Source organism: Scleropages formosus, chromosome 13 (genome assembly GCF_900964775.1).
Source record: "Scleropages formosus chromosome 13, fSclFor1.1, whole genome shotgun sequence".
NCBI lineage: Eukaryota > Metazoa > Chordata > Actinopteri > Osteoglossiformes > Osteoglossidae > Scleropages > Scleropages formosus.
In genome coordinates, this window is record NC_041818.1 from 1,231,865 (window position 1) to 1,247,317 (window position 15,453).

Consider the following 15,453-nt stretch of genomic DNA (forward strand, 5'->3'; position numbering starts at 1 on the left):
TGGTTCATATGGTGGAAAGAAACAAACTAACTGTACTTTAGAATTGAGTGTCTCTTTCTCCTAATGTAATGCACGCATTGTTTTTTCTATGAGATGTATATCTGCTAAATGAATACATGTAGATGTAAATGTTCTAATGTGTCCTTAACCCTAACACGAACACACCAATATTCAGCAGTATATTACATATTTTATTTCTTACATTTTGCATTGTATTTGTTTTTCTTTTTTCTATTATTATTTTCTTTTGTATTTTTGTTCCTCAACACAACAATATATTACTGTATCTTTCTTTTGTGGCTGAAAATAAATATGTGATCTAACAAACTGACTGAGCTAATAAACATGTAATGTCTTACTTTTAACCAACAAGATGGGGTCTTTGTAACTTTGTTTTCATAACAGGATTTAGTTCAGGGAGAGGTAAAAAATAACAGTTAATTCTATGTGGCAATAATATTAATAGAATAGTGTTATACAGTAAGTGTGTTTAGTGAGTTAGAGTCAGCCATAGTGTTTCTAACATGGCAGTGTTAAATAACAACCTTTTTTACATGCCCTAATCAGCCACTGTGCTATTTTCACAGCTGCAGATGAGGCCTTAAAACAGACACAGACTGCCATAAGCACGACTGCGGAAAAGGCCAGTGATGCCATCAAGGATTTTGGACAGAAACTGGGGCCCAAATGAAACGCTCTCTCCCTCACATAGTATTGGCTACAGAGAACACTAATTCTGTAGTCTGTTACAACAATAGAAAACAAATATTAAATACCTGCATGACAACTTTGTTTGGTAAAAAATCCATCTGACAATATGGCCTCATACAGTTTAAAGTATCCATCCTCTGTCTTCTGTGAATGTTACCCTTTAAATAAACTTGATACTTTTTAGTGAAAGTAAACATTTTCTGTTTTTCTGAATTTTTCCATGTTTTTTTTTTTTTTTAACTGAAAGGACATTGTTTGATAACAGAATTCTGAACTGCTGTTATGTTGCTGAAAGACTGAATAGTCACATATCTAAAACTATTCAAAATAACTGCATTTTTTGTTTATTGCTTTTTATTTTCTGTTTTTATTTAAATCTTGTTAATAAACCTCTAATTCTGAGAGACAACTGTGAACTGATGAGCTTTGGAAAACACCAGCATGACATTACATGGAAGAGTATCCTTTAGCGCTCAGCATCGCAGTATCTAGGGTACAGGACACAGGAAATGGACAGATCTGGGTAAAATTGAGGATCAGTGTGAGAAACAGAACTAACCCTCTATCCCCAATATGAATGATTTGGTTGGTAACTGCAGGGCTCTGGAGAGCAAGCATAGCTGAAAACACCTACACAAAGCCACCTCCACATGTGTCCAAAACCCGCTAGCAACACCAGATTCAGAACAAATGCCTGCAAACCATAAAACAGTCCCTGGGAGTGAGTAGGAGTGAATCTGCGTGTGTGTGTGTGTGAGCATTTTCAGCTGAGGCATTACAGTCTCTCACTGACACTGAAAGAGTTCAACAGGAACCTTTCAAACTATCCACAAACCAATTTACAAAACAGACACCAAAAAGGGTGATTGCAATTATTAAAGACATAAAATATACATGAGACATACTGTATAAGTGAAACATGTCAGTGTAATTCTAATCAGCAATCTTAAACACACACACACACACACACACACATTTTCAGAACCGCTTGTCCCATACGGGGTCGCGGGGAACCAGAGCCTACCCGGCAACACAGGGCGCAAGGCCGGAGGGGGAGGGGACACACCCAGGACGGGACGCTAGTCCGTCACAAGGCACCCCAAGCGGGACTCAAACCCCAGACCCACTGGAGAGCAGGACCCGGTTCAACCCACTGCACCACTGCCCCCCCAAGCAATCTTAAACATCAGAATACAATTAAATATTGAAATTGTGCATACATAGACAGTTAAAGCTGTATTTAAGTGTTACGGTGCTATAGCTTGAATACTTAGAAGACATATTTAAGATGACAAACTGACATAAGACCTGCTCTAGTCTCAGACATCAGTATGAGGAAAGTCTTGCGCTTCACTCTTGGAATGTCTAAAATTCAGGTTGGGCAAATGATACAACATAGCTTTGAAACTAAACCCCATAAAATATGAAAACATAATTCTGACCAACGATGAACTGCATACAGTGGTTTACAAAATATAATAGCTCATACACGTTTCCTTTTTGGTAAAAGCACATCCTTTGCTGGTGTATGTAAGAAATACAAAATCAGTATGAACTCGTGTTTTTACAGTTGAAGGCTGATTGATGTCCAGTGGAATAAAAAATGTACTTTTCACAGTCTTTCTGTGGAAAACCTGTGAGGAGCGCAATACTTTTCAACACGTTCTTCTTAGCCATTTACCTACAAGGTTTCCACGAGATGACGTACCTCGAGCAACACAGTTGCTAGGGAACAGGAGTCGAAGTGATAGAGGGGCTGGGGTATTCAATGTGAGAATACGACTGACAGAAACAACTCGCTATGGCGCGTGAAAAGTGACACAAAAACGGACATTCTCTTACTTTGCTTTATCGTGGCCAAAAATAAATTGAAGTCATTGCCGACTATGGTATTCAGAGACATCAGGAATCCAAAGGCTGAAATTCACAATACCTTTGGTTGCTTAGCAACTGCTTTTAAACAATGCAGCCCACATAGCTTGCAATTTTTTTACCCATTTGTTACCCAGCTGGACACTGCTTTTTACAGACATGATGTAAGTTATAATCATTTACACTGAACATTTCTGAGATGAATGACTATATTAGCTATACTGGAAAAACAATTTTATACATATATAACATATAAAAGCATGCCCATATATCAGATGTTTTTTTTTTTCCTATTATATAATATGTTTTTCTTTTTTCCATCAGTACATCATAGCAGAATATTGTCATAATGCTGAAAACCCTTATTCCAGCATAAAAGAAATATGAGTATCTCCCATTATGCAGACCTAATTTGTTCCAGGAAATGGTTTATATACCAAGAGTCTAAACCAAGAGGTCCTTTCCCATTATTTTAAACAGGAAAAAATTATGCATTCCTAGACTTTATGGACATGTCCAAATATTTCCACAAACACGCCCTAAACAAATAAAACTAGTCTCAAGAAATAGTAATCAAAACATTATGATGATAAAATATTGAACATAATCAAGATGGAAACGAACAAAAATTAAATTAGGGCAAAAATTTTATTTTTTTTTTACTAAACTACACCTTAAGTACATGTAAACATAAAAAAGACACAGAGTACATTTACATTTATCTGTTTAGCAGAAGCATTTCTCCACAATGGCAATCATCTCAGAGAACAATATAAAAAAAGTGCATTACATCAACAGAGGCAGAGATTTTGATATAGACACATCATTTTTGAGTACAGCCAATTTGTCACATACCACAGGATAAACCAGTATACATTACACAGGTAGCTGTCTATAGGCTTTTAACAAACAAATTGTTCTTAAAAATTAGAAAACATAAATAGATACACATGTATTGAACATATACAAGATCAGGGGAGAAGTGAGCCAAAAAGAGGTAAGGTTTGAGACCTCTCTTAAAATAATTTGAAGCACAATGTACAATTAAGAAGAGGTTATCATACTTTCTTGAAAAATCTGTGCCTGACTGGCTCATGACTTCTAGATTGTGGGGAAAAGTCTCAGACTTATTGGTTGATGACTTCTATATCATCAGTGAAAAGTGACACTGCTTTCAGATTTTTTAAAGAAAATTTCAACAAGAATTTTCAGTGCGCCCTTTGTGAAATGTGCAGAATTTATCCAAAAAAAAAAAGACAAAACTGGTCAAGGGTCTGAATACTTCTGAGAGCCACTGCATGTGGTTCACTGAAATGTATAACTTCCACTAAGAATGTCAAATGTTTGAAACGTCCGTACCGTGTAAGCCAGGCCTCCATCTACCTGTAACGGTGGGGGTCTATGCATAACCAAGCAGGGACACGTGGAAGGTGGGGTGTATGCATAATTGAGGGGGCAACTGAAGCCTGTAGGTTACCAGGGTGACTCTCCAGAGGACCTTGAAAGGCCCAATGTAGCAGGGGCAAAGTGTCTTGGAAGAAATGTGGAGTAAAAGATCCTGGGTGGACAGCCATACCCTCTGCCCAGGCAGGAAGGAGAGAGTGCACCGGTGTCGGTCTGCCTACTGTTTGTACTGCTGGGTGTTCCATTGGAGGTGTTCCCTTATGGCTTGCCACGTCTCCCTGCTGTCCCAGTACCAGGCGTCGACCGCAGGGACGTTGCTTGGGCTAGCGTGCCAGGGAAATAATGCAGGCTGGTATCCTAGCACACATTGGAAAGGCAACATACCGATTGAGGAGTGGGTGAGAACACACACACACACACACACACACACACACACACACACACACACACACACACACACACACACACACACACACATTTTCGGAACCGCTTGTCCCATACGGGGTCATGGGGAACCGGAGCCTACCCGGCAACACAGGGCATAAGGGGAGGGGACACACCCAGGACGGGACGCCAGTCCATCGCAAGGCACCCCAAGCAGGACTTAAACCCCAGACCCACTGGAGAGCAGGACCTGGTCCAACCCACTGCGCCACCGCACCCCCTGTTGGGTGAGAACATTGTGAGTGTATTCTGCACAGAGCAGATACCTGGCCCATACCTGTTGCCTCTGGGTGTAATAGCTTCGGAGGAACTGGATAATGTCTTGCTGGAGCCGTTTCACATGACTGTTAGCCAGGGAGTGCAATCCAGAGGTTAGGCTCACTGATACTTTCAGCTTGCTCCAAAAGGCCTTCAAGACCCTTGAGGTTAACTGAGATCCCTGGTCTAACACGACATCTTCATGGAGGCTGAATAAGTGAAAAACCTGCTGGAACAGTCCTATAGCTATTTCCATAGCTGTGGGGAGCCTTGGGGGCAAAATCAAACGATAGGCTTTGGAAAAACGGTCAACCACAGTCAGAATCGTGGTCTTACCATTGGAGGGGGGTCAACCAGGAAATCCACTGCAATGGGTGACCAGGGACAGGAAGGCATGGGTAGCGGTTCCAGTAGCCCTGCTTGTTTCTGGGTAGGGATCTTAGCCTATGAGCAGGTCTAGCAGGCTTATACGTGCTCCCGGACATCTTCTCACATCGAGGGTCACCAGAACTGCCCCTGAATGAGGGACAAGGTTCGATGGATGCCTGGGTACCGAGCTGAGGGGGAGTCATGGGCGGAGTCTTACCGGTATATATTCTTTACCTGCTGGCTTGTCTGTTGGACCAGTCTCTGGGCTACGATACAGTTCTTTGGCAGGATAGGTTCGGGGACTTTGGTGGGAGGATCACTGTCGTAGAGGCACAAGAGGGCATCTGCCTTAGTGTTCTTGGTGCCTGGCTGATACGAGACACTGAAGTGGGACCAGGTGAAAAAATAGAAGCCACCAGGCTTGGCAAGGGTTCAGTCGTCAGGCCATCTGGAAGTATTCTAAGTTGTGGTGATTGGTCGAAACCAGGAATGGGTGTGCAGTCCCCTCCAACCAGTGACGCCACTGTTTCAGGGCTAATTTGATAGCCAGCATTTCCCGGTTTCCGATTTCATAGTTCTGCTCCACCGGGGACAGTTTCCTGGAGAAATACGCGCAGGGGTAGAGCTTCAGGGAATTGCCTTGCATTTGTGACAACACAGCTCCCACCCCCCCACCATGGATACGTCCACTTCCACCACAAAGGGCAGTGTGGGGTCTGGGTGCTTGAGGATGGGTGCCGTGGTGAACTGATTTTTCAGCTCTTGGAAAGCATGTTGGGCGTTATTGGTCCAAACCAGATGGATCTCCTTACCTGCTGTGAGAGCCTTGAGCAGGGTGGTCATGGAACTGAATCCCCTGATGAACTGCCTATAGATGTTAGCAAATCCCAGGAACCGTTGCAGAGCCTTCATGTTCTTAGATCAGGGCCATTCCGCAACCAGGTGAACCTTGTGGGGATCTATGGTGACCCCCTTCTTACTCAGTATATAGGACACTCGCGGCTGGTGCAATAAGCCTTAATAAGCCTCCTTTCATGCAGAGGTGGTTTTGCAGGAGTCATTGTAACACAGCTCTTACCTGCGGCACATGCTGTTCCAGAGTCCGGGAGAAGACTAAGATATCATCCAGGTACACCAGGATGCACTCATTGACTAGGTCCCCTAGGATATGATTCACGAAAGCTTGGAACACTGAGGGCATATTAGACAATCCGAATGCTAGCACTAATATTCATAATGACCCAGGGTTGTGCTAAATGCAGATTTCCATTCATCTCCCTCCCTGATCCAAATCAGGATGTAGGCACTCCTCAGGTCGAGCTTATTAAAAATCCTTGCTCCAAAAATCCTCTCCAAAGCCTCAGTGATCAAGGTCAAGGGATGGGGACACCTGATAGTCATAGCATTCAGACCCCAATAGTCAATGCAGGGAGGTAGCCCCCTGTACTTCTTACCTATAAAGAAGAATCCCACGGCAGCCTGGGATGTAGAGGGCCTGATCATGGTGGTGTCTAACGCCTCTGTGATGTATTCCCGCATAGCTCTTTGTTCCGGGAAGGACAAAGGGTAAACCCGGCCCCAGGGTGGAGAGGTGCCAGACAGGAGATCGATGGCACAGTCCCAAGTCCGGTGCGACGGAAGGGCTGCAGCTTGGGTCCTCTAGATCTTGGTACTCAGGGAGAATAATTACAGGTTGGGTCCCTTCGTGGCTCGACAGGGAAGGAACAGGCGGGACCGCGTGCATTGTGACCCCAGGACACCAGCTCCCTGGTGCTCCACTGGAACACGGGGTCATGCCGGACCAAAATGATGGGGGGTGCCTGGGGACTGGAACAAGAAGAATGCTGGGTCCTCCTGGTGGCATGCCCCAGCTGTTGCGCATATCAGCTCGGTGTGGACTTCCACCACCCCAGTTCCCAGTGGTTGCCTGTTCAACACGCTGACCCACAACGTTACGTCACATTCCTGCCTCGGGACATTATGGGTGTTGGTGAACCCGGAGTCCATAAAACAGCCCGCGGCTCCGGAATCCAGCAATTCTTACATATGGACCTGACCCCCCTCTTAGGCTAGGACCACTGGCACGGTTAACTGTGATTCAGGATGGCAAGGTTTACTAACTTTAGAGTCCTGGGGAGCTCTTAGTGGTGCAGGACAAACCAGGCAGGCTGTGCGTAAGTGGCTTGGTTCCCCACAGTAGAAACATAGCCGGTCTCTGAACCCGCGCTGCCTCTCGTTGGGGCTGAGTCGTCCATGTCCAATCTGCATGGGTTCCGAAGTGTCTGCTGAGGGCCCGGGGACCAGGGAGGGCACCCAGGATCACAGGATTCGCTCTCAGGCCAGGTTGTCAATCGTTATCGCGGTTTCCACAAAGCAGTCTAGGGTCCAATCCTCCCCTCTGCTGGCAAGCTCAACCTGGATCCGGAGTTGGATCCCATTCCTGAAACTGGCTAGGAACAAGGCGGAGTTCCAGCCACTTTGCCCAGCCAGGATTCGAAACTCCAATGAATACTCTGCCACCGAGCGATTGCCCTGCCAAATCTTCATCAGCTAATCACTGGCGGTGTGCACCGAGAGAAGGTGGTGGAAGACCACCTCAAACTGTTTCTTGAACTTGTCATAGGTCCTAGGAGTGCAGGTCTTCCACACCAAGGTAGCCCAGCGGTGTACCTTGCGTTGAGACGGCATGGTGCAGCAGGTTAAGCATCGCTGAGTCCATAGATTCGACAGGACCTTCTGTCGTGGTTGCACTCAAGAAACCAGAGCGGCCAACTCAAGTGTGAGTGCCCTATTAAGTCCAGGAGCAGAAAGAGTGGCATCAAGTACAGGCAAGGGTTGGTCAACCTTCATATGTTGTTCAAGGAAGCACACAAAGACAGAGTCAGGGTCATGGAGCACAGGGTTGATGAACCAGGAAAAACCAAACCGGAGGAGGACAGGGCAGGGAGGGAGAGGGGCTCCAATATGAGAAACAGGAAAAGAGGCTTGCTGGAGATCACAGTGAGTTGAAGCTTCTTGAGATGAGGTTCCACAGTCAGGTGTTTTCCAATCTGCCTCTTTATAACCCTGCCTCCCGAATTGGTCACAGGTGCTGTTGTTCGACACATGGGTGAGGGCGTGACATTTGATCACATGAATTTTGGAAAATTTGGTCACCCATTTAAAGCTAATTAGATATGCCCAACCTTGCTATATTTAATAAACTTTTGCATTTGTGCTACATTAGTTGTGTCTGTAAGTTTACAGATTTGCATTTTCTCGGTATCAGTTCTGTCTTTGTGTTGCTATGACCTGTTCCTATTGTGTTCTGTTAGTTAAATAATGAAGAAACACCAGTGTCATTGAAAATTAATACAGATTTCATTCACCTCAGTGAATATTCTGAAAAACATTTGCAAGCTGAAAGCAGGACTGTTTTTTGTTTTTCTTTTTAATTTTTAATTGCATAGTCAATACATGGGGGTGCAGTGGCGCAGTGGGTTGGACCACAGTCCTGCTCTCCGGTGGGTCTGGGGTTCGAGTCCTCCTTGGGGTGCCTTGCGACGGACTGGCGTCCCGTCCTGGGTGTGTCCCCTCCCCCTCCGGCCTTACGCCCTGTGTTGCTGGGTAGGCTCCGGTTCCCCGTGACCCCGTATGGGACAAGCGGTTCTGAAAATGTGTGTGTGTGTGTGTGTGTAGTCAATACACAAAAAGTATGAACTGGAATTTTAAGCACAAAATATATACCTCCAAATTCAGGAAGAATTAATATGAAATCATGTTTTATTTTATTCCTTTTCCTGTTTTAACAGGTTCCTTCTCTGAATGTTCAGAGAATACCAAAGGATGCCTTTAACCAGCATTATCAGCTGACAACCCTTAATAGTCTTTTGGAAATCTTTGAGTATGGAGACTGCTTCAAATAGTTGCATAAAGTTAAAAAAACAAACAGTATGAACCTATTTTAGATGACCATGATGATTAACAGATATATTAGTGGTTTCCTGAACACAAGGATAAAGTGATACACCTTCCATGACCTCTGCCATCACGAGACTTAAACATTACTGAAACACAGAGCTAACAATTAGGTTTCTATTCCATATAACCCTAAAAAATGAATGTTTTTGTTTTGGTGAGCAGTTCCCTGCCAAACACAGCTAGGCTTGAGTGTCAGACAGACTGAAGGTTTTCTCAGGTAAAAGTTTCAAGCTACTACTTTTTAGTTACATTATTTTTATTTGATTTCATCTTTGTATTTTAGGGAAATTCTAAATTAACAAGTTTATTACCTCTGTAGGGGGGGTGCAGTGGCACAGTGGGTTTGACCCGGACCTGCTTTCCAGTCAGTCTGGGGTTCAAGTCCTGCTTGGGGTGCCTTGTGACACACTGGCATCCTTTCCTGAGTGTGTCCCTCCCCCTCCAGCCTTGCACCCTGTGTTACGGGCGTGCTACAACCCTGCTTGGGACTAAAAGCAGAGGTGAGATTTGAACCTGTTCACTTTGGACCAAAAGGCAGTAGCTCTAACCAATAGACCACCAGCTGTCCCCTTACACACTGCTCAATGCATGTTTCCAAATACATATGCAGATGTTTTGACATTGTTAGCGTGACAGTCTTGTGTAATGATAAATAGAACTATTCAAGAAATATACTGGTATTTCAAAAGTGACAACAATAAACCTGATGCAGTTAAGCTAAAACAAGGTATGCAATAGGAATGTTTCTTAGTTCTTAGCCTTATTTTTCATTGTTGTGTTTTTATATCGATTGTCTTGTTAAAGCTAGTGTCATCTATTTCCTCAGGTTCCTTAAAAAGAAATGCTGTTCTTAGAAACTAATTAAAATGAAATTGTCAATATCACTGAGAACAATATTTCTGTATACATACAAAATATGTAAAACCAGGTATTCAAATGAATATGTAGCATTTTTTGTGATTTAAAGAGCTTGAGAGACGGCTCTTCTTTGATTACCACTCAGTGCCAGGTTGAAGCTGGTTTCCAGGGAGACAGCAACCAGAAGCTTTAAATTCTCTCTTCCACAGCAATATCCAAGGATTATCACAAAGATCCTTCTAGTACACTGATCGTACCTTGGCAAACTGAGACTCCTGATCCAGAAGCAACAAGAGGTGATTTGATAAACTCCTCATGGAATAGAGAACATCAATACAGTTTTCCTGAAATGGATGAATCTTCTCTGTTGATCCATTTTTTAAGGTATGTATTACTTATTTATTTTGTGCTTAGTATGTTCTTTAATCAAATGAAATGCTTATATTGACCAAAATGTTTGAACATATCTTCAAAATAAAATTCTATATAGATGGAAAATTGGAATGTTGTTTTATGTAAATTACCTATTGAACGATGACATTTTTATTTTTTAACTACTAACAGTCCAGAGTATACTGGATGGTTCAGCAACCGTCAGTTTTCATTTAGATGAAGAAATGATTATGGCACTATAACAGATATGTTCTGACACAATTTTTTGAGGTTTAATTTTTTTTGGCAATATTGTATATTAAAATAAATTATATGTTTACATAGTTTTGCATTGTTGTATATAGGGGTAACAAATCTGTAAATAATAAACAAAAGAATTCAACATTAAAATTAACAGTTTAGTTAGCCTACACTGCAGAGATTTCGTTCTCACTGAAATGTTGGTTATGAAAGGTGTGTTATGCAGTATCTAACATAGAAGTCTGGGTTTTATATGTAACAGTATGTTGCATGAAATGACTCATATTTGCTTGAACTGGATTTTTTAGCTTAACATTTCGGTTTTTGATGAGCAACACAAAAAAACAAAAAACATTGTTGCCTGTGGGGAGTCTTTATTTATTGTTTCTGAAGTTAATATTGTACTGGTGTAATTCTAAAAAGAGCATTTTTTTGTTAATATTTTACAGGTAAATAGTTCTTTTGGAAATTTTGAGAACTGGTCATGAGATGCTGGAATGAGATGATGGAAAGCCACAGTGATTTGCCTGGCAGTGCTGAGGAAACACACTGTTCTGATGAAGGTTCCTGTTGTAGCTGAAACTGCAACAAACATAAATTGTGCCTTGTCTGAAGGGGGCGTGAGCTGTGAAATTAGCTCTAAATAACTCAACTTTGGTATACGTGATAAGGACAATAGAAGCAATCTGCAGTCCCTAAGTACAGTTTCAAAAGAAAGGAATGTCTCAAAAGGAAGCAATGACAGAATGGATATGCCTTCAGATCACACTGAAATAACATCTTTGACAAAGAAAGGTTCCCTCTCAGCTGAGCTGGACCAACCCTGTAATAACCTGCCAGAAAGTATACAAGATAATGCCTCTGTTAATAGGAGAATGAAAGAGGTTAATTTCAATTTACCATCAATAGAAATTAATGACTATACTGAAGAAGAGGTTATGACTAAACATGGCAACGGTGATGACAAAGGTGAAGAAACAAAGGAATGTGAACATGCTCAATACGTTGATCCAGTCTGTCAGGATTCAGTCATACTTCTGTCCAATACTGAGTCTACTTGCTTAGCTAAAGGAAGCCGTCTGGAAACAGTTTCATTACCTTTGGATTCTAAAAGGCTTGACACCAACACTTCAGATGATTATGATGTGTGTAACGGCAAAACAAAAATAATACTCGATGGTCCTTCTGTGATTCAAAATTCAACTCACACAAATCTAAGTGTTCAAATGGTAAAAGGCAACAGTGTTGAAGTCCATTACTTGGGTGGCTCAGAACCCTCAGAATCTCTAAGTAAGTCTGAGATTTCATTAGGAAAAACTAAAACACATACATTTGACAATATAGAAGAAACTGTTTCAATTGCAGAAGTTGCAAACCTTTATGACAGACACAAACAGTCGCACACAACTGCAAAAGACCAGTCTTCAAATAAAATGAACAGTGAAGTTATCCCACTGGAAACTAATAACAAGGAAATGCAAGGAACTGGAGGTCAGGTTTCAAAGGTTTTGTCTCTGCCAGGAAAATATGGTCCACAAGAATTAAAGGAAAATGTATCAAATACTTTTGATATCAGTGAGATCAACAGACAATCTCAGGTGACTTCTGGTGGAACACCACTTTTGCCTTCTCACTTCCTTCCTCCCAATCTATCATTAAACTCCCAGCAACATGTACAGACTCAAGTGAGCCTGGAAGTCATGTGCCGGTCAGCAGCAACTAGTCCCATGACTCCCCCAGAAGGCATTGCTGCTGCATTCTTCCCATACTTGTCTGGGAAGTTAGAACTTAGCTGCAAAGAATTGGCTATAGCATCAAAGAAGGATGCAGAGTTACAAGTGGGAAAGGTAGTAGAGTCTCGATCTGTTGCCACAGCACCCATGAGCCCTATGACCCCCAATGCCCCAGAGGACTCTTATCCGAAGATCGATTTTAAGAGCAACGTGGAAGACAACCAGCAAGAGCCTGTACAGGCAATAAACTGGGATGAGAAGGGCATGACCTGGGAGGTCTATGGTGCAGCTGTGGAGGTTGAAGTTCTTGGAATAGCCATACAGAAGCACCTGGAGAAGCAGATCAAGGACCACAAGAAGTTTCCTCCTCCTTCTCTCCCTTCTCCCCATTCAATGAAGCCAGCAATTGAAGAGGCAGGACACCCTGTGGCTTCACCTCCTTCTTCACCTCCTCCTGTTTCAACACTGAGTAGTAATGTTTTGACAAAAGAACCTGGCAAAGCCCAGGAGAAGAGGGAGGCAAAGAAGAAAACACGGCTCCAACGCAACCCCTTTCGAGTGGCATTAAGAGGCATGCATCGACCACGTTGTTGTTTTCGCACTAGCACCATTGAATGACACAATTTTCTACTCTATCTTAAGCCCTTCCTTCAGTCGTGAAAAAAATTCTGAACATACTGTATATGTGATTGAAGATCTGATCCCTGCAGGGAAAGGTTCCCTCTTAAAACCATATATTTCACAGTAATGTAAATTGAAAAGTACATCTAAAATGTTGCAATAACATTTTAATGAAAGCTGCATTTGAATATTGCAGGCAATATTTGTGTTTTATGTATTTGGAACAGATTAGATAATTATCAATCAAGAGTTGTAACTTTTTTCATCTGAAAAGTAAGAAGACAGTAGTTTTGAGAGTACAATGCATACTGCTTTGTGTTATTCAGTTTGAAAAGTCCAATGATTTATTTGTTACATTTAGTGCTACAGTTTTGTTGGCATTTATACATGAATGACCCAATCATTTCTTTGGTATATTTATACAGTTTTTTTACCAAACATCAGAATTCCTCATCTGCAATGGAAACATTTTAATAGTTGATTAGTTTTGTTGCTTGTGAGTTATTCTGTTTCTTTTGTTAAATTCTCTCTAATATAACATCCAAACAATTCATTTTTCAAAGTATTAAATAGAAAAGTTATGATTTTGAGTGAAAGAGGATAAATATTATCTAAGATGGAGTATTAATTTTTCCTTTCTTTCAGTATACGTAATATGAATTGTTGTGTTCTAGTTGTTAAATAGACTGTCTTACAGTTTATAGGGAGTAGTTTAATTATACTTCAATCCAGATATATAGTGCTTTACCGTTTGTCATTCTTCCAGTAATATGATGGTCTTCAATAATTACAGATGTACTTTTTAATTTGTTCAAAATGTCCTCAGTCTTGGTCTTTAGGTGATCACAGTCAGCTGATACATGTACATTGTCAATATAAAGAAAATTATAAATTATTTCTGTGAAACTTTATTTCTGTTTTAAGAATTTACTTTGTAAATCTACTTAAGTAAATACATGGTGATTGTTTTCAGTTTTATGTTAATTTTCTATAAATACTAATTTAAGGTTTCAACGTTACAAGAATACAGGTCACCATGTTTAACTTTTTAACAGAAAGAGAAGCCTCTCTTAAATTAAAAACTTGCAACAAATCCCAAAATATTTAAGCTGGTCCCAGAAAGCATCTTAGACATGAATTTTGATCTAGTTCACATAAAATGCATTTCTTTGTGGGTATATTAACATGGATCACAGTATTCACATAATACCTGAGCCAGCAGAGATTCAGTGTTCAACTATGACAAGAAAAACAAAAAAAACCCAGCCCCCATTTGTGTAAATGAGCTGCCTTCCATGCTACTATGAAAATTTTTTGCTTCTTTTATATATAAAACTTATTTGAATATTATAGTTGTGTACCTTTATTTACTCTTGAGAAGTATTAATTGCTGTAAGTGTGAATTTGTTTTGAGTGTTAAAAAAAATAAAGTGGTCAACAAGTAGACATAATTAGCTTTAATTTATGTATGTATTTGTGTTGCTAGCCATATCACTGCAACTTTCTTTTACTTCCTTTTAAATATTAAGAGCAGCACTTAATATGAATTTAATAATCTCAACCAGATGCTTTGCCCATAGCCTGGAGATGCTCCTCCTTAAAAACAATTAAACCAGACGACTGGATTTTAAAGCTTGGTTGATCCTATAACGTACTTTGTGCTTTAAATGTTAAACACTTTATTGCTCAAATGCAGGAACATGTATTGGTTATATATCTTTCTGCAGAAAAGGTATTCAACAGGGTATAAGGAAGGTTCTTTTTTGCTCTTTTTAATTATTTAATGAATCTAAAGAAATTTTTACTTTAATTGTCTGGCAACAGTTAAGATAAATGGCTTACAGGCAAAGATATTTCCTGTATGTTGATGGTTCAACTTTAAGGTTAACTGTAACCCTATCCCTAAGCCCAAGTTTTTAAGAACAATAAACCATATCCAATATAAGGGTAGGAAGAGGCAACCATCATACTTCCTTTTCTGCTAGTGTGAGTACTTTTACATCTGCCAAACCCTGAAAGATTACCATCGTCCTAGTTACTGTACTTTTAAAGTTGATTGCTCATTGTAAAACTTCAGGTTATAAAATACATCTCTCAAAACTGCAGTGGAACTCAATATCCTGAGTTAGCCTTATTACCCAGCTGTCAAAATGGGTGGGTAAATAATTGTAACCTTAACATTGTAAGTCACTTTGGAGAAAAGTGTCAGCTAAATGAATAAATGCAAATAAAAAATGTAAAATAAATGTAAATATCCTAGCTGACTGTAAATGATGCTATCCCATTCAGTTGGCAAGCTTACGTTCGACAACTCAGTCAGCTGCTAGAATTCAACTGTTTATCACTAATTAGGAAGATTGAAGAGTATCTGTCTGCATGGGCTTCCCTACATCTTTCATCTTTTTTTAAGTTGCCAGCTTTAGTTACTCCCAAATTTTGTCTCTTTTTATCTATTGAGAGGTTTTAAAAAACTAGGTACCTTGACTTCTGGATTTGTTAGAAACAATAAAAGGCCTAGAAAAACACCTCTCCATTCTAGGCAGAAGAGTAGCACTGCTTTAGTTCTGGAGAAACATCAGGAGACATATGT